Source organism: Schistocerca americana, chromosome 6, assembly GCF_021461395.2.
Source record: "Schistocerca americana isolate TAMUIC-IGC-003095 chromosome 6, iqSchAmer2.1, whole genome shotgun sequence".
Lineage (NCBI taxonomy): Eukaryota > Metazoa > Arthropoda > Insecta > Orthoptera > Acrididae > Schistocerca > Schistocerca americana.
Genome location: NC_060124.1, coordinates 118,410,669 through 118,436,592, shown reverse-complemented (window position 1 = coordinate 118,436,592; position 25,924 = coordinate 118,410,669).

Below are 25,924 nucleotides of genomic sequence, written 5' to 3'. Positions count from 1 at the left end.
CCTTAAGAACGAAATTCGACAATACAAGCTTGGAAATATGCATAGTTTCCTTGGTGACTGAATTGAAAATTGTCATTGGGTTTCTGTCTGGTATCATCTTCACTATTGTTCAAAACATTTTGAAGTAAGCTGTCAGGACGACAAACTACAATACAACGTTTGAAACGTTATTATTCAGAGAATTTTGTAGGTTTCTACTTAACCCTACCATATTTTTCCCGTGAAAATACAGGGACCCCTGAAAAGCTGCGATAAACTAATCAGCAATGTCATAAATACTATAACATGTGTGGGCATCAGTATGTAAAAGCCGACTCTACTTAAATTTCTTGTGGAAATTACGGGGAAGTATCAAGTCAATTCGCCATTACTGTAACTAATGTTGAAAGCTCTGTGGTCTTCGATATCTGAGCTATGATTTAATGACACCCGTTTAACAAAACATGTTGATACTGGGAATGTTTTATACTTTTAAACACATGTTTATACAAAAAGAACATAAGCAGAATATACAATAATGTGTGAAATGCACTTCACAAAAGTTTAAAAATTTAATTTATTTACTTAGTTATTGTTTATGCCGAAAAAAGAAAAACTAACCAATGTTCGTTTGTCTCATTTATTGTGCTGCAGCTTGTACGAAATCAAAGTTCCCACTCTGTGCAGTAGAATAGTACATGGCATTGCAAATTTTATATTAAACTTCTTAATTAACCTTTTTTCCTTCAAAAAATCAAATGGCTCTGACCACTATGGGACTTAATTTCTGAGGTCATCAGTCCCCTAGAACTTAGAACTACTTATACCTAACTAACCTAAGTACGTCACAGGCATCCATGCCCGAGGCAGGATTCGAACCTGCGACCGTAGCGGTCGCGCGGTTCCAGACTGTAGCGCCCAGAACCGCTCGTCCACTCCGGCCGGATTTTTTTTTTTTTCGACGAAAGGTTATCTTTATTTTATGTTGGAACAAAAGGTGCATTTTCATGTAGACATTACATCAGTGTTCACACAAATGTCAACACATCACATTAACTGTCAACAAGACTACTTGAACATTGTAGTCTGTCTTCTCTGCCCACAGAAACAGCTAAAGTGTATATAAGAATACGTGGGATAAGAATCGATCCAGCACACCTCATTGACAGAAACTGCAAAAATTATCTGCTTTTTAAATTAGAAAGACAGTGTCAAGAATATTCAGAACATATTTGCGTCCGAGCTAAAATTCCGACGACGCGGAAAACAGAACCCTAAAAATGGTTCAAATGGTTCAAAAGGCTCTGAGCACTATGGGACTTAACATCTGAGGTCATCAGTCCCCTTGAACTTAGAACCACTTAAACCTAACTAACCTAAGGACATCACACACATCCATGCCCGAGGCAGGATTCGAACCTGCGGCCGTAGCGGTCGCGCGGTTCCAGACTGTAGCGCCTAGAACCGCTCGGCCACCCCGGCCGGCCCCTAAAAATGGGCTGTCCCGTTTTCTGTACGGGACGAATTCAAGCCGGCAGGTGTGCTTCTGCCATTCACTGACAACAGAGAAACAGGCTACAATGCAATTAAATTATTCTGCATTGTCATTCTTTCATAGCACAGTTACGTCGAGTAGTCCGATCTGGTCAGTTCATCGCTCCGTGATTAAAGGAAAAATCTTTGTGCTGGTGTGCCGTGTTCAAAGTAAATAGCTTTGTGCCTATGTGTTTTGTAGTACGATTGGACTGGATGCAGTCTTTCTTTCTTTCTTTCTTTCCTTCTACAAATGTTTTCTTTTGTTTTGACTGTTGGTTGACAATTATGTAAGTGGCTTAACATCAATAAAAGTGAAAAAAGCAAACGTGCAAAATTAAGTGGGGCAGCATTTCGGAAATTATCGAAGGAAAGGAGAGAACGAGAAGCCAATGTTCTAAAAATACTTGGCAGAACAGATAAATTTTTTCCAAAAAAATGTTGCTGGTTCGACTTCGAGTTCAACTAGTACGGACGATGTTTCTGGCACTGCAGCTGTTGTAAAAGAAGTAAATACAAACGAAATAAAAGTTAAAAATGAAGAAAAGCAAATGGTTCCTGATTTCGAGTTTCACAAAAAACTAAGTATCGAGTCAGACATTACAAAAATAATAATAATAACCTCGTTAGTGATGATCCTGCAGAATGGTGTGTCATTGAATCAACAATCGACATTTTCTCACAACGTGGCACTAATCAAAATCGTAACGGTGATTTTTCTAATTTAAGAAGCTCAATAGGCGGTAAAGCCAGATATTTGAACAAAAAAGTATTTTATCGTAAACTTTTAAATGCTGAATCAACTTTGCATGATTTTCTAGTACACTGCTGTAGCACCAGTGCTGTTTTTTGTGCACTATAATAATTGATCGAAGGTAAGGCTGCGTTTGTTACTAATAGTTTTGCAGATTGGAAAAATATTTCTAATATTTTTTCTCATCATGAGAATTAACTTGAACAGAAATCACTCTTAACAAGAAAAAAGTCACTCGGAACAATAGATAACCATTTCGAGTCATATGTTGAGACAGAAAAAATGTACTGGCGCAGTGTGTTGAAAAGGGTGTTTGCAGTAGTGAAGAAGCTAACAAGTCGTGGACTTCCCCTACGTGGATACGCTGAAAGACTCCATTCATTACGTAGTGGTCAATTTATTATGTCTCTTGAACTTATAGCCGAGTTTGATCCTTTTCTCGCACAGCACATAGAACGATATGGAAATCTACGGCAGAGACATACAAGTTATCTTTCTTCAACAATCTGTGATGAAATAATAGAGCTTCTTTCTGAACGAATAAAAATAATTATCATAAGTGAAAGAAAAAGGCCAAATATTTCTCTATAATTGTAGTTTCTACAGCGGACATTTCACATATTGAGCAATTGTCTTTTACATTAGGATATGTGAATGAGAACGGTGAAGCTGTTGGACGTTTTCTTCTGTTTTTACCACACCCGGGGCACAAGTCGCAAAACTTAGCTGAGGTCGTACTGAAATTCCTGTCTACAAATTCCACTGATGTTGCTGACCGTAGAGGTCAGTCATGTGACAACGCAAGCAATATGTCAGGAACGTACACTGATTTGCAGGCACGCATTAAACAACGAAATCCGAAAGCGCATTATGTGCCTTGTGCAGCACATTCTTTGAATTTAGTTGGCACTAGTGCTGCAAGCTGTTGTCGAGAAGCATCTTCATTTTTCAATGTAGTGCAAAACCTTTATAATTTTTTCTCTGCTTCCACAAAGCGCTGGGATAAACTTCTTTCTTTGATGAAACCAGGAAACAAAACGGTAAAGATATCTTCTGGTAAACCTTGCGGGATGTAAGGTCGTGGTCCATGAAACTCTTCAGCTCCTAAAGTTTCGTCCAGTGCTTCGCTGGACATCTTCAGAGGGGTGTTTCTCCTCCGGTGAGTCTTGCCGAGTTTATAAAAACACGTTGGTCAGCAAGAGAGGAAGCGCTTGTAAGTCTGTATGTAACGTGGGAGGGCGTTATCAATTCCCTCACACATATTGCCAATAATATGTTTGAAAAACCACTTGTGCGAAATGAGGATCAGCAGACTTGAAACAGTACTCATGATGACAGTTTGGAAGGACATACTCCAGAGATTTAATAGTGTAAATCTGAAATTGAAAAGTGTAAATACTGATATTAAATAGTACATGAATTGTATGAATCACTTGAACGATGTATGGCATCTATTCGTGGCATGTTCGCCTATTATGATAATAAATCCATGGAGACTGTGACTGATATAGACTACGAATGCACCTATAAAAAGATCACGAAAACGCAAACTTCATCATGACGAAGAAGCGGCCTCTGAAGAAGTTTTTCTGACTGGAAGGGAAAAATTTAGAGTCGAAACATTACTCCCAGTACTTGAACCCTTGTAAGCCGAATTAGTGAGGTGGAAGGAAAGCTATAGAACACTGTTGGACTCCTTCACAGTTTTCAGTAACCGTAAGAACAGTTCCCCTGGCGATACTGGTGAACGTGCAGCAAAACTCCAAGCGACATATGACACAGATTTAGAGCCTTCCTTTACTAGTGAATGTGTGCGTTTCGCGGAACTTTTGAAATTTTCTGAGATTAGTGATATACCAGAAGAAATGAGAAAAATTTTTTACGAAAAGAGAGGTTACAGTCCGTGTTTCCGAATGTATGTGTGACACTTACAAAATGTTCGGCTGAACGCTCGTTTTCGGCTCATAAAAGACTGAAATCATACCTGCGTTCTACGTTGTCTGAGGAGAGATTGAACGCCTTGTCCATTCTTCACATCGAATCCGATCCCCTAACTGATAACCGTCTGAACTATGAAGATATGATCAATGGGTTTTCTGCCGTCAAAGCCAGACGCAAACTTTGCTGACTGTTTCAAATGGTTCAAATGGCTCTGAGCACTATGAGACTTAACATCTGAGGTCATCAGCCGCCTAGAACTTAGAACTACTTAAACATAACTAACCTAAGGACATCACACACATCCATGCCCGAGGCAGGATTCCAACCTGCGACCGTAGCGGTCGCGCGGTTCCAGACTGAAGCGCCTAGAACCCATCGGCCATACCGGCCTGCTGCTGACTGGTGAATTTGTTTATTTATTCATATTATTTTAAGATTTTAAGATTATAATGTGATTTTTATTATAACTTAGAGTACATTCAATGGATTTACAAACAATACATTGCGTGTTTATTTTACAGTTGCCGATGGCAGAACGCGGAACTAAACCTCGTTTACGTGCAGACGTGACCAAAGGCGCCCGAAAATACTAAACAATACCCGAATAACGCAGGCTGCTCAGCGCTGTACAGTCAAGCCATACTGATACTGCAGTATATTTATTACAACTGATGCGTATTCTTGCTGTCTGTTGAAATGTATAGTTATCGCGGAAATATACGTTATCGGAGATGACAAAGTGATAGTAAATAACGTACTTCAGTTCTGTCGATAATTCCGTAAAAGCTTTGCTAATACCGTTAGAAAGAGCTGTGGTGAGAGCAGTAGCTGCAGTACAAATCGGTTCAGCCCTTACATGGATTAAAGGTATTGTTACACTTATTATGCAGCACCTGGCTACACAGACTCTAATGCTTTACACGTTAACTATTAGAGTATAAAACAAATTTGATTTTTCCACACTACTCTGTAAAATTATGTAATAGCAAATCCAGTTCTGTGTTTGTTCGTCTGTATTCAGTTGTTAGTTCGTGCAAGTTATTAGATTGTAAAACGAAAGTTTTATTTTAATTTTGAACGCATCTCTGCAAAAGTACGTATTAATTTCTAATGTATGACACGTTCCCTTCAATTTTTAGATTGTAGTACAACTTCTTTATTTTCATTTTCAACGGTATCGTGTAAAAGAACATATTAATAGTGAATGTATAACAATAATCCGTTATCTCCTACACGCTCTGCTGAATTTTTAAGCCATAAAAGAAAAGTTATTTTCCTTGTTTTCGTTTCTGTTGCCTTTCGACAGAAGAATGTCTTAACAAAATGCAGTTTTAAGTTTGTTTTACCCGCTGCCATACAGCAAGTACAGCTCAGGAGCCATATTACATTTTGATTGAGCGCGACCAGACCACACACAAGTACTTCAGAACAATGAATAACAGAGTACGGAAACAGCTGACAGCGCTCCCACCCAAAACGGCAGTTCTGAAGTGATCGGGTAATAGCTATTATTTAAAACATGTTTCTTTTGGGAGGGGGGGGGGGGGGTGCGTATAATACGGTGTGCCTAGGGGCCCAGATTTTTAATTCCACGACTGGTGAAAAGGGATGGAGAGCCGTAAGGTTAATAAAAGAGGCGATGTAGCGAAGACGGTCATTCCGCAAGTGCCATCTAAAGATGAAGGCGAGGTACACCGTCGTAATATTGTGTTACTTAGACGACTTTATTAGGATTGTTTGTTTGCTTCATTGCCATCTACTCTCGCCTTTTGTTTGTACCTACAATAACTCAAACACCTTGTGTAGGTGTAGTTCCTTACGTCAATGCGTCGAGCAATCTATACGTCATTATCATGACATGACTCTTAATTCAGAATTTAATTCATGGTTAATTTAGGTTTAATGTCAGCGTACAGTATAGTTCAGTGTCTCGTAATACAACTATGTGTAAACTGCTTCTTATTAGAAGAAACCGGATTTTTAAGCAATAGTGTACTGGAAAAATTGACATTTGTTTTTTCCACTAATTTTTTGCATATACACATTGATGCTGCCAAACGTTTGAATGCTTTCTGAATTTTGGTCTGCATTCCACTAAGGGATATACCTTTACTATATAGCATGGACTTCATGGAGTCACTCTGTTTCCTATCACGAGCAAGCAACGCCTCTCTTTTTATAAGTTCCACTGTGTAAAATGTCGTCTGAAGTCACTAAAGTTACTGGGTTTGGCCTAATGATTGACTTACAATGCGCAACAGAATCTGAAAACGCGGTTTCAGAGCTAACGACCGCGGAATGAATTTCACTTAAGCATTTTGCAAGGCATTTCTCAAGCATGAGAGCTATTGTCAATAACCACAGTAGGTGGAAAGTATTGGTGGAAAGCGTGTGAAGGAAAAGAGTAACAAACTAAATTCCATGACACAGACCATTTATTATCAGAGAAATATTCTCTGCCCGAATTTAACATTCTTTTATCAAAGCGAAAATACCTTAGTAATATGGTTACATAACGGGATTGGATTCTTAACGTTGTCTCTTGTCATAATTCTTTCAGCAAAGGATCATGTCGTCAGAAGGCTGAAACACGGATGTTTTGGCGAACGCACTAAAACTCAAACATTCACTATAGGAGTGAATGAAAGCCACAATGAGATAAGTTCAGAATACCAATAAAAACTATAATAACTCCCAAAAATTGCAAGCTGTTGCCATCAAACCAGCTCAGTGAGCAGTCCTAACATAGGTATGTAATGATATAATGTTATCCTCATAGAACCAGAAGGAAAAAAAAGCTTGAAATCAATAAAATTTACACACGAAAAATTTAGCTACGTGAGTCACATGATAATTGAAACACGTTAATGCAGCAATTACCAACAACTGTAGACGAAACGACTAACTGGAATCACAAATAAAGTGTTTTCTCCTACGTTCACTCAAAAGCACCACGTCTTACCAAACCATCATGCTCCGATCGACTTAAATTCAAAAAATTTCTAAAACTTCACAGACGTTGTAGTCGGGCACAACATGTCTGAGTGAGGGCAGAGGGCAGCCAATCGTCAAAAAGTAACACCGCGGCACGTACCGGTTTACAGTACAAAATTTGAACAAGAGTTCGGCGGAATGTTTTGTGGTTAGTGTGGTGGTCTAACGTCGGCTTTCAAAACTAAATTCAACGGACATTTCCACGGCTCTACAACAAGAACCAAGAGAACCATCCTGATTCCACATACCACAAGCACTTCCAGTCATCCACACTGCTATATATCACACAGCTATCCATGATTAGTATTATGGATAAAGGATAACATAGGACGATGGTATGAAATAATAAAAGAATTAAAATCAGATAAGTTCGTTCCCAACGCAATCCTTCTCCCAGGAATTAATATATGTTAAGCAAATAGTTGGAAAGAAATCTACTAAACGAAATAAAACTAGTTAATTAATACAAATAATAAGTTAATGAAAGGTGATCAGATGGGTAATGACAGGAAAAAACACTTTTGAAATCAAATTAATATGCAAATTAATTAAATTGATCAATTAATTAGCCCCCACCCCCACCCATGAATGACGTCACGTGCTTTCCCCAGCCAATATGTGGGTCCCCGCTCCCTCCCCCTCCACCAATTTCCGTTTGCTTTTGAGTCATCAGTCTTCTGATCGGTTTGATTTGGTGTGGCACGAATCCCTTTCCTGTGCCAACCTCTTCATCTCAGAGTAGCACTTGCTATCTACGTCCTCAATGATCTGTTGGATATTTTCCAATCTCTGTCTTGCTCTACAGGTTATGCCCTCTACAGCTCCCTCTAGTACCATGGAATACATTCCCTGGTGTCTTAACAGATGTCCTATCATCCTGACTCTTCTCCTTGTCAGTGTTATCCACATTTTCCTTTCCTCTCCAATACTGTGCAGAACTTCCTCCTTCCTTGCCTCATCAGTCCACCTAATTTTCAATATTCGTTTGTAGCACCTCATCTCAATTGCTTCGATTCTGTTCTGTTTTTCCCACAATCCTTATTCCACTACCATACAATTCTGTGCTCCTAACGTACACTGTCAGAAATTTCTTCCTCGAATTAATTCCTATGCTTGATACTAGTAGACTTCTCTTGGCCAGAAACGCCTTTTTTACAGTGCTGATCTCCTTTGGATGTCCTCCTTGCTTCATCCGTTATTAGTTATTTTGCTGAATATTCCTTAACTTCATCTACTTCGTGATCCTCAATCCTGACGTTAAGTTGTTTGCTGTTCTCACTTTTGCTACTTCTCATTACTTTTATCTTCCTTCTATTTTCTCTCAGTCCTGACCCTCAGTCAGACCGTTCGTTCCACTCAGCAGATGCTGTAATCCTTCTTCAGTTTCACTGAGGATAGCAATCTCATCAGCGAATCTGATATCGCTTCACCATGAGTTTTAATCCCATTCTTTAATCTTCTTTATTTCCGTTATTGCTTCTTCAATGTACAGATTGAACAGAAGCGCCTGAAGACTACATTCTTGTCTTGCATCCTTTTTAATCCGAGAACTTCGTTCTTGATCTTCCTCTTTTTCAAATGGTTCAAATGGCTCTAAGCATTGTGGGACCTAACATATGAGGTCATCAGTCCCCTAGACTTAAAACTACTTAAACCTAACTAACCTAAGGACATCACACACATCCATGCCCGAGGCAGGATTCGAACCTGCGACTGTAGCAGCAGCACGGTTCCATACGGAAGTGCCTAGAACCACTTGCCCACAGCGGCCGGCCTTCCTCTTGTTGTTCCCTCTTGGCCCTTGTACATATTGTATGTTACCAGTCTATCCGTATAGATTCCTGTACGTTTATAACAATTTCGTACATCGTGCTCCATTTGAAGTTGTCGAACGCTTATTCCAGGCCGACAAATGCTATGAACGTGTCTTGATTTTTCTTATTCTTACTTCCATTATCAACTGCATCGTCAGAACTGCCTCTCTGCTGCCTTCACCTTCCCTAAAGATATACTGATCGTCATCTAGCACATACTCTACTCTCGTTTCTACTTAGCCTGTTGGTGGGAATTTCGAATTTTGATGGGAATTTCAGACGTTGGAGGTAAATTCAATTAAATGGTAGGAATTTCAAAAATTGTATGAATTTCTTTGTCCCAAGGCTGTGCCGACGTCCAACCCCATCCCTCACTCAGGAATCGGCGGGAAATTCAAAATGGCAGTGCCCTTTCCAGGACTTGAACACCGATCCTTTTGGACCAACAGATGCAAACTGTCCAGGTGCAGGTGATGAAGGTTAAGTTAGAGTTCATGATTTATTTTGGTTGGGAGACAGAAGTAAAGATGGGTCCTAACTACGTAATTAAAAGTTCTAATTGCGCAAGTGTATGCATAACCCTAGACAAGGAGCACCTAAAATCGCAATGAAACTTAAAAGTTGACGTTGTCACAGGACTGGTGTTGTCCTGCTGCGACAAAAGTTCACTCGAAATTAGTGGCAGACGGCTCCAACTCTACATAGTCTCACAAGCTGCGACATTGTCGTGAAAAACAGTGACCCGTATATGTAATAAGTTTCCTTTAGTTTACGTCTATGGTAACAATCTTTTTGTTAACAGATTACCGGTTTCGGTCTTTAATGACTATGTTTTTAGGAAACAGATCTGATAATGGTCATTAAAGATTGAAACCGGAAATCTGTTAACAAAAAGTTTGTGACCATGGACGTGAATTAAATAATAGCCTGGAGTGGAAGGTACTATCTTTATTTGTGATGGGAATTGTGTTCAACTGACTAGTTGCCGGAGTTGGACAGAGAGGAGTTTAATAAGTGTATTACCTTTAAGCATACAGCTGAGGACTGTGTCCATCGCTGTTTGACGCCAGAGTTCGCTACAGACGCATCCCGCTGCATTGATTGACAGTCACCCTGCAGCCCAGGTAATCGAAATTCAAGAAAGAGAACACATTCTACCATACACTGGACTCGCATTCGGGAGGACGACGGTTCAATCCCGCGTCCGGCCATCCTTATTTAGGTTTTCCGTGATTTTCCTCAACGCTCCAGGAAAATGCCGGGGTGGTTCCTTTGAAAGGGCACGGCCAACTTCCTTCCCCGTCCTTCCCTAATCCGATGAAACCGATGACCTCGATGTTTGGTCTCTTCCTCCAAACAATCCAATCCAATCCATTCTACCACAACTGATAGAAAATGCTTCAGTGCTCTAATTACACATGAAAATTGGCGTCCCAAGAGATTGCACCAGGGAAGATGAACTAAGCAACTTAGAGCCACTAATACTTCCCTCTCCCAACCATAGGTAGGGATACGGCCTAGTCTATCTTGTCACTGATGGTGCACAAAGAGATCCATCTAGTGGCGGTGATATACTGTCTGCGGAACTCAGTCATAGATGGAAGCTTTCTGCAAGCTGTTAAATGTATTTCTCGGAAAGACTGGAACAACAACAAAATTCCAGAGAACTCTCCAGATCGCTCTTTCAAATGGATGGCTGCTACCGCTTCTGCTTCCAGGCACACAATCCAGTCCCCAGCTGACTGACTGGAGGTCAAGGCAGTCCAGGCAGTCGATCAGCGCCAACGAGGCTGACATGCACAATAGTGCGCGAAACCAGCGTAGTGACAGTTACCCCGACAGCGACTTGTCTGCCTAAACTGCAGCTGCAACAAACTATCCCCTACACTGCAGTGTACTGCCCCCGTATGCGCCCACCATTCTGCAATGAGAACACTTCACTGTAACCATTGTATTTAATGTCAATGCACCTCCTATAAGCAAGAGTCTGTTAAAAAAGGAAAACACAATTCCCGCGATTCTTATGTTATATTGTTGATTGAGTTTCCTTAAACTTATGGCTTGACTTTTTTTGAGTTCATAAATATTTGATTTTTAACTGTTATTACTCTCATGTTGTACTGACACGTTCCACGATCTTGGAGATCGCTCCTCGATTTGGACCTACGGAACTTGGCATGTAAATAAATAAATAAATGTCCTGTTTCTAGGAACATAGGTGCAGTCCATTTTCTTTTAGTTTTGTGAACAATATCTGTATAGTTTTTATGTTCGACTGCAGGACACAATTCGCATCTCCCTCTCTCCCCGCCTCCTGTTATTTTGCGACGTCCAATGATGTGAAAGAAAAAAAAAAACTACAGCACTGCCACCGATTACAGATGACTAAACTGCAGAGGTCAGTGGTATACATGTGACAGATGTATTAACTTATCTCTCATCTCCGATACATGTCCACCCTGCGTAAAATCGTGAAAAGCTTCCGTTGTTTTGCTGCGAAAACTATCGATCACTGCAGAATGTCCTTGTTATTTCGAAACTTTTATCTCTCTTACCTTCTGGTAAGCGGATTTTGTGTCTGCAAACAGAAGCGCTAGCAGCCATTCGCTTGAAACAGCGATGTGGAGAGTTCTCCAGAATTTTGTTGTTGTTCCAATCCTTCCGAGAAATACGTTTAACAGATTGTAGGAAGCGTCTAGCTGTGCCTAAGATCTGCAGACAGTACATCACCGCCATTAGATGGATGTCTTTGTGGACCATCAGCGAAAAGACAGAACAGGCCTGTATCCCTATCTACGGTGGAGAGATGGAGGGAGAGGGAGGGATGAGATGCGGTATTAGTGGCTCTAAGTTGGTTAGTTCATGACCGTACATCGAGGAGAACACACGTGCAGCTGCCGCCGCTCTCTCCCGGTGCAATCTGTTGGCATGACAATTTACCCAACCCTAGTACATATGTTGCATTATGACCCATTGATTACTAGTGCTGGTTTTTTTCACGAATGTGTAATTAGAACAGCGAAGCACTTTCTATTAGTTGTGTAGCGTGTATTGTCTCTCCTGAATTTCGATTACCTGGGTTGCAGGATGATTGTCGAGCGATGCAGCAGGATGCATCTGCACCAGGATGCGTCTGCAGCGAACTTTGGCGTCAAACAGCGATAGACACAGTCCTCAGCTGAATCCTTACAAGTAATACACTTATTAAACTCCTCTCTGTCCCACACCAGCATCTCGTCACTTAAACACAATTCCTGCCAAAATAAAGACAGTAGCTTAAACTCCAGCGTCTTTTCCGTCAGCTTGTAGGATCATCCCATGTAGAGTACGAATTTTTTTCCCCGCAGGATAATACCAGTTTTATGACATCGTTAATATTTCAGCTGTATTGCGATTTTGGGAGCTACTTGTGTAGCACTCTTTTCGCAGTAACGTAATTAGGAACGACCTTCACTTCAGTTTCGCAATCAAAATAAATAATGTACACTAACCTAACCTTCCTTCCTGCACGTGGACGGTTTGCATGTGTTGGGAGGGGGGGGGGGGGAAGGGTGCACTTGGCCTGTAAAGACACATGTTTAAGTACTGGAAAGGCCACCGCCATTTTGAATTTAGCCCCAGTACCCGCATGGGGGGTTGGGTGGGATGTCAGCACAGCCTTGGAACAAAGAAATTCCCGCCAATTTTGGAAATTACCACAGTTTGTTTGAATTTCTCGCTAAAATTCGAAATTCCCATAAAAATTCGAAATTGCCGCCAGTAGAGTTGGTTGAGGAAGGGGAGGGAGAGCATTAGGGAGGGGGAGGGGCGACCCGTGTGCCGGCTGGGGAAAGCACATGACGTCATCCGTTGGTGGGAGTGAGATTGGGATTGGAGTTGGACTGATTAATTGATCAATTTAATTAATTTGCATGTCAATTGGATGTCATAAGTGCCCTTAACCCTCTACAAAGGTGACTGAGAGAGACATCTTTCAAAAGTAGTAAAATGTTACATTAGATCAGAAATAAATCTTATCAGGAATAAATATGTACGTAATACGCAAGAGATTCCTGAACCCACCTATCAGCTGTCGATCGTGATCATGTTTTGGTATCAGTGACTGAATATAGTAAATGGTGGCTTCGTGAGATATATATTCCATACAGTAACAACATCTTCTCAAATAACATAAAAGCTGCGGCAGTTCATCTCCGAAACATCATCATCAAGGTGTCTTTATATGTGTGCTTTTTATCTGTTGTATATGGCTTTAATTATAGACGGTTGTACTGGGGGAATACCGTTAAACGTAAGACATGAAATGAAATTGTGGTCGGCTGTATGTATGTGTGTGTATCGCTATGCAGATCCTACGTTTTAATGTCTTAAGAGGTACATTTATGTTTGTGCAGCTACCAGTGAGCTGTCAATCTTTTTTACATGATTTCTGTCGACCATTATAATATCGTGCAAATCGAGTATGTCACTGATATATTTCAATATAGAGCCATTTGAAAATAACCGTACAACCGAAGTTGTTCAATAACGTAATATTAAAGAACATGATTACCACTAACTTGACACGCGCGTCAGAACAATATTGTTATTCAAGACTGTAGTACGGCATCTGAGAAAATTGATCTGATTGTTGGAACATACACTATTTTCACCATGTTTGGTATTATGTGACTTGCGTTTGTTCCGGCATTTAAAGAAATTAATGACTGCGAAACCATTTGAATATAATAAAGAGACTGTGGGAAATATAGCTGGTAATTTTACGTATCTTACAATTAGCGGTTGGTATATGCTGACTAGAAAATGCTCTGACAGACTGCATTGATGCGGAAGGTACCTACGTCGGCAAAGAGGATATTTTTTTGCCGAAAAAGCGGCGTTTAAATGGCGGAACGAAAAATGCTCTCCATTTTTTCTTCAACGAGTTAAACAGTACAAAATATAATATTTTAAATGCTATGTTCTTGTCTCCCCGAAGCACGTTTTTCGCGAAATTTGCACGTGGTTCCCAATATTCAGTCGTAAGGAATTTAGGTGAACCGCCGCACTGAATGTCGGTGGCAGTTTGATTCATATCACAGCATTGCAAACGTGACTACAGCATAATACGGGTAAGAATGTATACCATTGTGGCTTAAACTAAATTGCATTTGTGGCACAGTTCTGATGGTTATCCCTTTGTCCTCCCGTTCGTTGGAATACTGTTTCTCATTGCCAGTTAAAATGTAATATTCAGAAGCTACACAATGGAGCATCATTTTGCTTTGTTTCGTAATACATGTTTAACATATTTCAGTGCCTTCTCTTCGAGCCATACCGGATGTCATCTGTGGCTTTGTTTAGCGATATTCGAACTCTCCGACAGACTGTTCACTGCAGATTTACTCCTCTGTTCCCAACTGTCTATTTCACTGCTGCTGCAGGTCTTCTAACACTACCCATTCCCTTCTTCAAATATTTGACGTTGTTAATATGAGTTGTTGCTACCATACCGACAGGTTTACTTTGAGCTGACCTTCTACGCTGCATCTGTACAGTACATGTGTAATTAGCTGACTTCTCTCTGCATGTGCCCCGTGTGCTTTCAGTTACGCTGTTTTTAGTCGTGCACTCTCTGCTGACGAATAGCGCCGCTTTAACCTTATACGTCTCTTGTGCAATATTAGCCACACATATCAAATAACTAAAGAAAACGACTGTGTTCGTAAGTATGCGTTTTTTTATCGTGCACTGAGAGTGACGATGTTTGAACTGAAACTTTAGATTTACAGCGTAGAATATTAGCCTACTGTAGGCTAGTTAGGTACAGAATATACAGACAGTACAGACACAAAGAAAACGGAAACTTTAGTAAAACATTTATCTTTATTAAAATACATTAATGTAGGAGTTTCTCAATGGAATGTCTTAGGGCCAATATCATCCTTAATAAACGAAGGTAAATTTCCAGTCAGTGTTAAATATGGGAAAAAGCTTTCTGTTGATTACAGCAATACTGATATCCCGCGTAAGAAGAAAAATCCTGGTAAGCAATATAAATAAGAGCATGGTCAATGAAAGTATGTGGTAAAATAACACTGAAGACAATAAAAACGATCAGCATTAATTTATGCTTGAGAACGAAAAATAATACTACCGAATTAAGTATACATCGTAAAGGGACGAAAACAACAATTTGAAATGCAATGTATACGGAAGATATAAGAAAATAAAAGGACTTCAACATGTCATGTGCTTAGAGTAATAAAATTAGAGTCTCCTAACCCTATTTAAAAGACTCTTTCATTCCATCATAGGAACAACGTCAGATTACCTTCATTATGTTTGCATACCTCATCCCTGTACTGTCAAGGACAGATTTCGTGAGCCCGCACGTCTTTTCCTTACGGTGAATTGCAAAACATAACTGGCAAGGAAACCAAGTACCACAAAAAATACTGTCAAATCACATGTGAATGCACAGTACCACACTGGAAACAAAAAAAAAAAAAAAAAAATGATATGCAAACGGAACCGAAGTTAGGAGTTAACAAAGAATGAACAAAACAGTTTAACAAAACCTCGCCATTTTTTCTATCATGTAGAATACTCATGTACAATCACCACAGCCTATAATAACAACATTCTTCATCATTCATGTTCTTTTTGTATGAAGTAATGTAGAGTTCGTAAATGGATTTGCTGAATTGTAGTTCTATACAGGGTGCCCCAGGAAGAGTAGTCATTGTTCAGGGACATGACAAGAACGATCATTCGAGCAAAAATGTCCAGCAAACATGGGATCTTAAAAGCATACGCTAAGAGCTATGAGCACTTCCTCATTTCCGACAGTGTGAAGCAAATCTCTTCTACTGCAAATTCTTTGCTTTCAATATTTTGAGAGGTGGTAGCATAGACCAAAACAAGAAATGTAAAAACAAATTTTTCTTATTTTAGTCCATACTATCTCCTCCTAAAATACAGAAAGCAAGGAGCTTGCGGTGCAAGAGGTTTGTTTCAGAGAATCGAACATGGAGATGCGCTCATAGCTCTTAAAGTACGTATTTTAGAGACCATGTTTACTAGACTTTTTTGCTTCGAATAATGGTTGCTGTCATGACCCTGAACAATGAGTATTCCTTTTGGAACACCTCTTATGAATCGCAGCATATTAAGCTCTTCATTCTGACAAGTGTTTTTCCACATATCTGTAGTTATGGTTTTAGTGAATGAAGACAACAACATGACGCACTTATTTCATGTTAGTCAAACAGCTGTGAGCCATTACAATGAAATTTTTGCTTGCATTACTTGGAATTTCTGATCTGAATGAACCGTACCAAAGTGTTGACTTCAGGTTTCTTTCACCTACAACATGCCAAGTCGAGGAGATGTAGATTAAGTCTCTGAAGCCTATTTTATTAATGATTTTTTCAACAAGTAGCGTAAAACGTAAACATTTGAGAATGTAACGTCTCAAGAATAAGAACGACGAGGAGTGAATGGCTCACCAAGTTCCTGAATAACTTGTTTTGTAAAATCAATGGTTCGCATGTGGATATTTCCGTGCTGTAGCAGTGCGTGATGCAGCCTTCTTAGTCTTTTCCCTTATACTGTCACCGCGAGGCATCCTAGTTGGCAAATGCCAACTGCGAAGGACATTCCTCTGGAAGCAGTTGGTAGTACGTAACACCTTCCTTGTGCCAAGATATGCATATAATTACCTTTGATATTCGGTAGATCTGCCTGAAGAAACACCAGAGAGAAAATGCCAGGGAATAATGTGTATATGACTACATGATCCCTACTTGCAGCCCTCATCTTAGGTGGCGCCCCGATTTGCAGGCAGTTACCGGTTGTTCGTTAGCGTACACCACATTATAACTGTCGTCCATTGAAGGATGTGTAAAATTGACTCTTCGCATTTTTTATGTGCTAAAGAGCATGCAGTTTTCTCCTTCATGGTACCATATAACTGAGACTTGAATGCAAAAGAGGAAATTAATAAAAATGTCAAGCCATAGCACGTCAAAGGAAGGAGGTCTTCGGTGCAGCCAAATGTAAGTGAACATTTATACTTTTTTCATATTATGTTACTTGGATCAAATTCTCAGTTACAATAACTCATAATTTAGTGCCAGAATTTTTAGAGTAGTTTGGAACCTGTTTTAGTATTTTTCAACAAGAGCGAGAGATTAGATCCATGCATCACCTGAGCAACTCCACTACTGGTGCCACAAGACTGTTTCATTTCCCCATAACAAATTACGATATAACCTTTGTTATTGGCAGATAATATCGAAGTCATTTAACTTTAATTCTTCCATAACGTAAAGCTGATAGATATTTTGGGGGGATTTCTGAAATTAAATGCTGTGGTAAAGGCCAGCACACAGATAGGAAATATGGATGTTAGTGATGATAGTAGAATCGAACCCTGTAGTGGAAGGGACTGTAACATAGGCAAGTCAACTGGCAAATACTTTAAACAAATTATTCAAAAAGTTAGAGATGATGTCCTATGATGTCCATCATAGTTTATCGGTTGGAGAATTTATGAGCCAAAAAGACTAGTTACCGAAGAAATGAGTCTTTCAGCACACAAAATGAGTTACCGAGAAAGCAGGCGAGTTTCTTAGCAAGCAAGAAAGACGAGTTATCTACAAAGCTGGATGTAATGGCATTCGTGTACGCAGAAAAACAAGACATGTGCAAGCAAACAAGATGAATGTTCTAAATAACAGGATGTCTTATATGACAGATTACTGAACATTCAGCCAAACATGGTGCACTGACAAAGGAATTAGCCGATGAAACAGCCACAGTAGAATTAGCGCATGCTGGAATACCGGAAAAGGTACAGAAATTATGTGAAGAGGTAAATCAGACCCAGTTAGATATAGCGGGAATGGTTCAGCAGCTATCAAAATAGTAGTTAACCTTGATGCTGAACGAGACAAAATTAGATACGATCAATTCGAGTCACAGAGAAAAATTTTATACCAAGAGTTTGCTTCTTGAACGTTTAAAGACAAACAAATTCCTCAGCTGGCGTATCTGCAAAAGGCGATTAGTAATATTTTTACTAAGTTAGCAGAAGTGCATAATCAGCCAGACGTGGCCCTAGATACCGAATTGCATACAACCAGCGGTACCAGGCTCTAAGGAAAAGTTGGTTCCTGGGCTGGTGTGAAGCAAAATGACGTGGGTGAAATGAAATATCTGCACCGCAGAACTCACTGTGTGATATGGGGCGGTACCATGTCTCACCATGATGGAAGGAAACTTAATAAGGCATAGCTAGTTTCAAGTGTTTCAGCCAGGAAAAAGGGCGTTCACCCTGAGGTTTCATACAGGCTCTTCGTGGAGCAATGCCACGATCATGGTCTAAGGCTTAGAGGATAGCATTCACTGCAGGATTTATCCCGGGTGATGCGGCACTATGAACGCGTGAAGTAGTAGAGTATTGTTGATCATATGATGAAAATGATCATGAGTTCAAGAGTGTGTCTGTAGCGAAATATTTGTCAGCTGTTGTGCAATAAAGGTTGTAAATGGAAGAGATTAACCAAGAATTATTCCGGTCATACCAAACAGTCACAGAAAGTACTTTGAAAAGATTTTGAATATGACGAGGTATTAGGACAACTTGTTGTCACAACAGGATGTAGTCAGAATTTTAAAAGCAAAATTACATATTCTCCTTAATGAGTTACTGATCAATATTTCTGATCAAACACTGAGGAAGTTATGCCCATGTTAGATTCGACAGATTTAACACACAAAGATATAAGAAGGGATGTGAATGATGAGAGGAAGTGGGGTGGGGATGAGGGACAGGAGCAGAGATGGGATGGTGTGGTGGGACGTGGAGCGGGAGGGGGTCAGAAGGAGTGGGTTTGGGGGAGGGGTGAGCAAAGGGGTAGTGGAGGGGGATGGGGAAGAGTGTAGGAGGGGAGGGTAAGAAAGGGGAGGGCGAGGATGGGAGGGGCAGAAGCGAGTTTGGGAGAGGAGAGAAGAAGGAAGAAGAGGAAAGAGAAGAGATGAGATGGAGAGTGACAGAGAGAATGCATGCATAGGGCGGGGGCTAGTACATGGATGTCCAAAGGAACATTGCATTGTACTTCTTCACAACACAGGCACTGTAGTCAATGTTTTGTTTATTGGCTAATACCAGGCTTGTGCCTTATATATATAATGTCTTTCCTTTATGGGAATAACATTAATGGAAGTAAGAATGTGGGTATGGCATTCAGCTGACAACATATGAAAGCTTGGGTCTGGATGTGTATCCTGCTCAGACAGCCAAGGTGGTTAAGGCTACTGTTCATATAAAGCAGAAAATCCAGGTTCGAGGCCCAGTGTGGCATCAGTTTTCCCTGTCATCATTCTGTTATACAGTTGGAGGTGCTTCATATTCGCAACTATGAATACATTTCATGTCTTTCATAGCAGCTGTAGTTACCGCACTCCCTGTTCCTCAAACATACGTGCATGCTTGAAGCAACATACCATTGTACTTCTTCATAATACAGGCACTGCAATTTCGTAGTCGTGCTTTAAACATGATTCTACATCAAGCTTTGCTTGGTTGTTGACAGTGGGATGTAAGGCAAAAAAAATATTTCCACTGCCAAGAATGGATAAAGGCAGGAAGGTCCTTTACAAGTCCAAAGGTGACGCCTTCAGAAGGTTTCTGTAGATAGGTTGAAAACAGGGTAATGATGTGGATGTTTAGGAATACTGTGCTTCATAGACGGTGGAGAAAGTTTTTTGGTACAAGGAAGGTGGAATAAGCCTGAAACACATGACTGTGGAGCTATGAATGGTTGGCTGGGGTTTAGATCAGAGTGTCTATAGATAATACCATGTAGGCGTAGTACTGGTGTAACTGGGACAATTTACTCATATGATGCCAGGAATTCAGTTTCAAGTGTTGAAGGGCAAGGGTATGTATTAAAGCAACAGAATTAAAGATGTTATGGTCCCTAAGTAAAAGGAAGTTGCAGAACAAATAGAGACACCCTTTATATCCAGCCAATGCCTATATCCCATCGTCCTGTTCTGATTCACTGATGACATTTTCAAAATTAGAGCTCATGGCAAGGACGACAAACTTTGTTCCACCCTCCACATCCTTACCACCTACTCCCAAACCGACTTCACCTGGCCCTTCTCAACACAATGAGCCATCTTTCTAGATGTTGACTTCAACCTTTCAGATGTCTCCTTGAATATCAAAAGTACCCCACTTTGTGTCATGCATTCCGTGTCAAGAAGTGTCTTCTATGAAGCCTCAGCGCTAGTGGACTCTGCATAACCAGTGAAAAATGGGAGTTGTCAAAATACACCCGATAAACTTACCAGAGACTTTATTGGCAGACAATATCCTATTCAGTTCATACCATCTCCTCCTCTGACATGAGTAACTCTGTTAACAAGCGAATGACAGGCACTCCTTTAATTATTCAGTATCACAATGACCTTGAAAAACTCTGGCTCTGACTACCTCTCCTCACATCCTGAGATGAGGGATATCATTACCAAAATCCTAACCATATCACCCAAAGTAGTGTTTCACCGCCCACCCAACCTAATAAATAACCTTATCCATCCATACTTCACTCCTGCTTCCAATCTGGATCCCATGGGTTAGTCCTTGTGGTCAATCAAAGTGCAGTCATTTAGAACCATCTCCTACACAATAAAAGGGCCATGTGTGAAAGCACCCATGCTGTATATCCTAATAAAACGAAACACCTGCAGCCATCGTTTTGATGTTATTTTATTATATTTCAATCAGCGTCGGTGACTTAGTACACAATATTCGGGACAGTTGACGTTGATGGTGTGAACGATTGTACACGCGATTTCATCAGTGGCTAACATCTATGAACTGGCTTCTGTAGAATAATGTAACAGCGGTGTTGTATCTGCAAACATCAACGACCGAGTTAGCAGATGATGTTTGCAGACACAGCATCACTTTTACCATGATCTATGGAAGTCAGTTCATAGACATTGGCAACTGATGAGATCGTGTTTACGATCAGAGTTCACTCCCTCAGCATCAGCTTTGACCTGAAGGTGATGCATTGAGTCACTGAAACTGGTTACAATATAATAAAATAACATCAAAACGACGGCTACAGAAGTTACATTTTGTTATATAAGTGGACGGCCAAAGGCTCACGGATCATCGATCACACAGGCGGATATATAAAAACTCGATGTCTTATATCAACTATGCTGCTATTGTGCGTGTGTGTGTGTTTGAGATTTACGGGCGCTAAACAGCGGGGTCATCAGCGCCCATATGCTGCTATTATTGTGCAGCATTCTACGTGAGCATGATAAGTAAACAATTGTCCAATCACATGAATCGTCGTTGCCTAACTGTGAAAAAGCACAAACTTGACCATCCAGTAGGATATATGATGCACACATCTACATAAATTTCATCAGCTGCTTCCTACACAGGCCATTTGGATACTCCTTTCCAGCACAAGCACCTCTGAACTATGAGAGTGCAAATTGCCTCTCCAGCATATCCTATGCTTTCGCTGTCTCCCTGGCCTAAACCTACGCTAATTTGTTACTCATTGCCTCACTATATCTTTACTTTTCTCTATTCTATCCACACCATTCCTTCACCATCAATGTTTATCCCCACTCATGCAGAACATCCCCCCTCCCCCCCTCCTCTCTCTCTCTTTCTCTCTCTCTCTTTCTCTCTCTCCCTCTCCTCCTGTCCCTCCCTCTCCATCTACCCTCTTTTTCCACCTTCTCCCTTACACTCCCGACTTCGTTACCCTCTTGATCACTTTTCTCTCTTTTCCTCTCATGCCTCCCCCTTCTCCCTCTGTCCATTCCTGTTATACTCTACCCTCTGAACTTCCTGAGTCTTGTTGTAGAGCCACTGAGTCATCTGGTGAAACACATGCCTCACACTACCACACTACCTTCTCCTTGTCTCCTGCATCATTCCCTACACCCTACCCACCTCCGTCAACTCAGGAAACCGTTTTCAATAATCGATATACAATATACAGTCACGCCGCTACCGCGGCTTTGTACATTTGGGTGTCTGTGTGTTTGCGAATGTGGATATGTGTACTATTACTTGAAAAGAAGCAAGAGTTGTAAGGATAGTGTTACCTGTTTTCTGTTATGTGTTTCTGTGCACCATGTACCAGTCTTCTGTAGGTGAGTGGTTGCCTTTCTCTTGTTTTACGTATTCCTCTATTCAGGAATTTATATTACATGTCTCCTTAAACATTAAACGTACGTTTTCAAACCAAAGATAAATCTGAAGATTGGTGTAGAAACCAAGTTACCTAATCTCATCTATATTGGAAGTTTATAGTTTGGCTATGGAACAGAAATAAACGTTAGCACAAAGAGATTGGTACAAACCATGAATAGATGGACTGTTCAAATCTTTTGGTTAGAACAAGTATACTTGTAAGTTAGCCTGTAGTGTTTAAATTTTGGTACATTCTCAGATCAGATAAAAGTGTTGTGGATGATGAATTATGAAGTTTATCTTCTATGATGAATGGATGAATTGTTTTGTGTAGATACTTAATTTGACAGAGAACTATGGGGACTAAAGTTCAGTTATGCATAAAAGGAAGGACATTTAAGTGAAAGTTGAGGAACAGGAACTGTAAACAATCTTATAAGATAAGATGCTAAATTAACCAATCAGTTGTGAGGATTTCTAAGCTGACAGAGGTAGTTCATGCTACATTCCAAGTTTGAATTCATAGCTGATATGATTTGATCCAATTAGTTTGTCAAATGATTTGTAGCTGAACTTTTCGTTTAACGTGTTACAGTGGACTCAGTATGAAAGAGTATAAATAAGGAACAAACACATTCTAAATTGTCCATATCTACACGAATATACCAAACCAGCGGGCAAGGTTATCGCTACACACTTGTGAAGCAGAGGTGCTAGTAGAAAGGGTCAGATTTTACTTTCGTGGTTTAGTTACGAAAAAATTTAATTTTGAATAATGCAGGACGTTCTATGATCGCGAGAGAACTGGGCTATGTTGTAGGAAGATCATACTGCGGCCATGCGCTTATATGAACGTTTAAGTGCTACGTTCTGCAGTCGCTACTAAGTAAACTGTCATTTAAGAAAAGACAAGACGATAAACAAAGGAAGACGTGTAAATACGAGGCAAGCGATAAGTGACACTTACCTTAAAACAGCTATTTCCCTTGCGATGATAACGAAATGTATTGTGTGTGTGCTCGTGTATGAAAGCAATCCCAGTTGTGAAGGCAAATCAATGTGCGTGTCGAGGGAAAACATTGTGCATTCCTCACAAGAGCGCCAAAGTAAACGAATAAGATTGAGATCGTTATAACTCTGTCTGGTGTGTTCTATTATTAAATCAGTGTACAACTATTAATTTTCTTTTGCGACATAAAACCTGCTCTTTGGTGATTTCATTTGTGTATTACGTTAAAGCGAGATTTCCTTATGAATATTTCCACAAGATGTGACAAGTGGCATATAAATGAACATGGTATTCTGCTCTGTTAATGAGCAGCACTTTATAACAGCAATTGTCCTTACTACAGTAGCAAATAACAGCCATGCCTACCATAATCGCTCCGCCGTTTCCTTCGCTTCTAACTTCATCGGTAATTGGAAAAAGGAATTTGCGGCACCTCAATCATTACATCACTGCTTACAAGGTAAATAATTCCGATAGAAAACGATTCTTTTTATTCGTGGCCTTCTCATAGTGTGTTGGTGTTGCTCCATACATTTTTCTCCACGACAAATACGGATTATAATTTTACCGGTATTGTAAATGGCAGTCAGAAACCTATAAGGACTCGGTCACTGAGTATCGGGGTCATATATCTAGTTGTGGTTCTGTGTGCTCAGAAGAAACACGTCGCAAATCGCATACTGACGCCATAATTAAGGACTTGCTCCTCCTATATTCGTCCTACAAGAAAGTGCATTCACAGGTTTTACAGCATTCGGATCCTTCCTTACACGCGGTACTTAAAATAAAGCAGTCTCTCGAATTCACGGAGGAAACTGAAAGCAGCCAGTGGGAAGTTGGGGCCACACGGTCCGCCGTCCCCACTGACGCGGCGGTAAACACTTCCCGCAAGCACACCAGGAAAACCAAGGCACTCTGAGACAACATTGATGAACATGCTAGCCCTCGCCGACGTCCTTTCCCTCAGCGCAACAGGCTACAGGCACATGGACAGAGCAGCGGAACTTCAAGTGTTTCCAAACGTTCTCTCTCTCATAGTTTAATTTCCGAGGACTTCCGAGTTCTCTGTCTTCATCGTCGTTTACCTTCGTGCTCTTAGTGTTTCCTCCGACCACTTTGCTCCCGCTTTCCACATCGATCAGTTCCAGCTTTCGTGTTGTGTGTTTCCTTAAAGGACACGTTAATAGTGTGTGTCAGTCGTCCGTCACGTGGCAGTACAGACACGATGAGGCATTCCGGGTGGAGTCTTGGTCTGTTATTTGCTCCACTGACGTATCTCGTCGATGTACGTCAAAAGCAGCAGTGCACACTATCATTAACGCATACGGAAACGGGTAAACCTGTAAAACTGTTATTGTGCATGTCTTTGAGGTCCCTTTCCTGGCGCACCCTCTATCATTAACAGTACCACCCATTTTGGGTTAGGCTACCCTACGCGAAAACTGTCTCATAGGAGAGGAAATGCATATAGTCGCCATGAAATAAACATGAAATGGGTTTAGCTACAGAAGTCTCTTCTAAAAACTTTTCGAGGAAACTTTCGATTTTAGCCTTTAATTCTATAAGTGCGTAAGACATATTTCGGTTAGATGCATTCAAACAGTTTGGGTTCCCCATTTCGGAGAATCTCTGTTTGGAGACGACGGAGATTTTGTTCCATTTAAATACCTCATATTCGCATTTGTTGACTTCTGGGTTAGAACGAGCTACCTGTGTGACAGTGAAAATTCATTTAAAACAGGGGTCAGTTCCCCGCTTCTCGCTTCGCGCGTCCAATCTTGCACAGCCTACGGGACACAAAGTCTAAGTGGACAGGCTGGGAGACCTCGAAGTCATTGCCCCCATCTCATCGAGCCAACGGGGTTCTCTCCTCGTAAATACGTGATAATCTGAAAGTCATCAATACTCAGGACTTCTTCGGTATATCTCAATTCCACACTCAGAAGATCTGTTGTCAAAGTTGTAAAACAGAGGCTTACTAAAATTGATTTATCCTAAGTGTACTTGCAAATATCATTAAATCCAGAATGAAGGGAGTAGTTTGTTTTTCAACACTGATTTTGGCCTCTACAGGCGTATCCGGCTGCTCTTTGATATTTCCAGCACCCCAGAAGTGTCTCAGCATATTCTGGAACATTTGATACACGAAATGCCTTCGTCCTGCAATTATTTGGATCTCAGCATAGTGACACGGGCAACCACGAATGAGCACCTTCAGAATTTGCAATCTTTGTTTCCTCTATTAACTACCACAGGCCTAAAATGCAACATCCAGAAGTGCAAATTTTTTCATCAATCCGTTCAATATCTTGTATGTATAATCACCAAGCAGGGCATCCGTTCTACCAGGCAGTACGTCCGTGCCATACAGAACATGCCCAATCCCAGAATCTCAAGGAACTGCAATCCTTTATGCGAAAAATCGGCTACTGCAGCCGATTCATTCTCATTTTTAAAAATATTCTACCTGCTCACCGCATTGTGGAGAAAACGTGGCGAGATTCTAGTGGTCTCCAGAGTAACGCAGCTCTTCTCAGGCTTAAACGAGCCACACAGTCGGCACAGTGTCTCGTCCCGTTTTCACCAAGGAGGACTCTTTACCTCGCCAAGTATTCCTTGTAGCATGGAGTGGACATGTTGTTAGGAGGCTGATGGTTCCGAATATATTACTGTAT